General features: G+C 53.4%; 1 long non-coding RNA gene across 1 annotated transcript; it reads left to right on the top strand.

Annotated features, from left to right (window-relative positions):
- Nucleotides 1-1,081: 1,081 nt before the first annotated feature.
- LOC111833786 (uncharacterized) lies at nt 1,082-1,467 on the top strand. Its single transcript, XR_002835831.2, has 2 exons — nt 1,082-1,207; nt 1,289-1,467. It is a non-coding gene; the product is annotated as an uncharacterized lncRNA (long non-coding RNA).
- Nucleotides 1,468-3,032: the final 1,565 nt, after the last annotated feature.

Below are 3,032 nucleotides of genomic sequence, written 5' to 3'. Positions count from 1 at the left end.
GGTCCAGTACGTTCCCCTCCCCCCCCCCCCCATAGGATCCATATGCCACCCCCATCTATCAGTCTCAGCGGCGTCGGACTCACCACGGTCAGGCTCCTGCGGGGACAGGGGTGGGGCTGGACTAACCGGCCGCGAATGGGAATGCGGAGCTGTGGGACGGCCTTCAGCTACAGGCAGCTAGGAAGCTGGCGGCTCTGGGATCGTCATGTCATGCCTGAGTCCAGGAAAGGACCAAGCAGGTAAGGCATCAAGTTTGGGGGCCACCCTCAAGCCCAGTAATATCCCAAGGCATACGTGTCATGGACAATGAGGGACAGGCATGGCTAGTCGATACTGATCGGCTGATGTGACGCTCGGTGGGTTTGGCTTTGGAGATCGGAAGGTCACTGTGTCTAATCCTGTTCTTGGCAGTGTAGCCACATCTCCTGGGGCACTGGATGGACAGCTCACCCTACACTCAGACCCCTCCCATCTCTCACGCTACAGTATGTATGCATGTCTTAAAAATGAGAGGGTAATGGGTATATGTGAAAAGATTCCAATATTCCTGTTCCCACACTCATGCAAATGGCAAATAAAGCTTCATTTTATAGACCATCTCAGGCGCCTGACGAACATTAAGTAGGTGATGTTAATGAAGAGAAAAGCCAGCTAAATGAATTGGCGTGAGCCTGACACTGTGACATCCACCGCGGATGTAAGCGTTAAGCACAGCAATGTCCTCAAAACAAACTGGGGTCGAAGTCATGAAACAGTTGTGAGGGGAGGTTCACACTGGGGGCGTGTGATGAAATATTCTCCGCTTGTGTCTTATCTCTGCCGCTCTGCCTCTGTTTACGGCTTGCCGGTGCCGAGCGCAATGGAAAGGCCATTACGGTAACCTAGCGATGCGCTGAAACGAGTGGCATGGGAACAGATGGAGGGAGAGCGTTTAAAGGAGAGCAGGCGCTCGCTCGGGAAGGACGGTGAGTCTGTCCACAGCTGGTCCTGTCTTCATGCTCTCCTCCCTGACAACGCCAGCAGGTCCGGATGACAAAATGGAGCCCATGACCTCCTGCTGAAGATGTTCTCCGCAGTGACTGAAATATCCACAGCGGGATCCACACAGAGGAGTGTGGTACAAACCCTTGAAGAACATCTCGCTGTGTAAATGAGTGAAGATGTGGGGAGGTTTAAGAGTTGAAGGGTTCCCCACGGCTGGCTGAAGGTGCAGGCCACACTCTGAGAGGGCGTTAGACGATCCACCGGTGCTTTTACATTTACATTTACATTTTTATTTGTTTTGCAGACACTATTATCCAAAGCGAGGTACGAGTCAGAGAGCAGCGTCAGACCATCTCTGACCCAATGGTGAAATCACTCTACCAACCTTCCAATCATTGCGGGGGCTGAGCTGAGCCCACCCACCTCCGAAGTGTAAAGCACGGCGTGCCCTTGAACCCACAAAATAAAGTGCCAGTTAAGCAGTGTGGGGAGATCACTCGATACACCACGAGAGTGACACGGTGTAAGGTCAGTACTGCCTCCAGCCGATGGAACCACATCGTGAGGATGAAGTACTGAGTGCCAGATGGCCGAATGTCACCTCATAATGGCCTCATGGATCCTGGGTGCAGACGATCCGGATCGGTCTGGACCTTTGACCGTCCGGCACACGCAATATCCAGAATCTGATATAAATATCACTTTTCCCTTGCTGCCATTTGAGAACGTTCCGGAAGGTGTCGTCAGCAAACACCTTTAGTATTAGGGTTCACAGTTGGGCTGCTGGAGCGTGAGCATGGCTACTGCAGTGCATAAAGAGCGTCAGCTGACAGTGACGCAGTGAGTGAAACAGCAGAGCCACAGGGTCGTCCCTGCAGGTGGGGGCTCTCCTTCCCTCTGTCTCCTCTTCTCCTTCCCTCTTGTCTCCTTCCCTCTGTCTCCTGTCTCTTCTTCCTATTTTTCTTCATCTCCCGTCTCTCATGCACTTTTCAACCCCTTTCTTCCCTTCTCTCTCCCTCTTTCCCTCCCTCTCTCCCTCTCTTTCTCCCTTCTTTCCCTCCTCGCCATACCTTCTCTCCGTCTGTCCCTCACACTCTTTCTCGGTCATCTTCCTGTCCGCAGGTGTGTTCTGAGTGACTCCTCTTGGATGCCCCCCACCCCGCCCCCCACGCAGAGGGGTAGATCACTCAGGTATCCTTTCTTTCATAATTAAACGTTATAATCACGCTTCATAAACACATACGATTTTAAGAGGAGTAGCATGAACATCCTTCAGGAAATCTAAGTTTCCTTAAAATCTTTTCCCTGTTAGGCGGTAGATGGGGGGCAGGGGTCATGGCTGCCTGTAATATCAGATTCAATGCTCCAGAGGGGTGGGGAGGGACTCAGGCTAAGAGGTCGACATGTGTGATGTCAGGGCCGCAGCGTGCAACTGACCCGGAGTGAGCGCAGATTTACCTCTCAGGGTGCCGCCATGCCGTCTGTTCGCTATCTTCGCATCCCAGTATGCATCTTGGGTGCTCGAAGCCTCTACTCATCGCATCATCGATTTCCACATCACTTGGCGGGGCGGCACCCGGATCGTGGGACCGTGCTGGGCTTCCCCACAAAAGGTCACACACACAGCCTGCGAGGGGGCTAGCATCCAGGGCTGAGTAGCCTCACACATACACACCTGGGAGTACAGCATGACTCACACTCAAACAGAGGTGTGTTCGTGCTGATGAGTGCAGGGATGCAGTTTGGCCACAAGACGTAGGTAAGCTGCAGTGCCACCTATCAAGCTGAACATACAAATCAGGACGTGGGAGGCACATTCCGGAAACTGCCACGGAAATAGGCAACGCAGGATAAAAAGTCTGCCGGGACATACTGCTTCCTCTCCTTATCTCTCACTACCCCTCGCACCTCTGACCCGATCAGGCGCTGACCCAGAACAGCAATGACCAGACCCACCACTGAACCGGCACTGACCCATCCCGGCGCTGACTTGATGTGGCGTTGACCTGATCTGGCACTGACCCGGCCCAGCAATGACCTGAACCGGC

The sequence above is a fragment of the Paramormyrops kingsleyae genome, chromosome 17 (genome assembly GCF_048594095.1).
Source record: "Paramormyrops kingsleyae isolate MSU_618 chromosome 17, PKINGS_0.4, whole genome shotgun sequence".
Classification (NCBI taxonomy): domain Eukaryota; kingdom Metazoa; phylum Chordata; class Actinopteri; order Osteoglossiformes; family Mormyridae; genus Paramormyrops; species Paramormyrops kingsleyae.
This window is presented reverse-complemented; position numbering and strand designations above follow the sequence as displayed.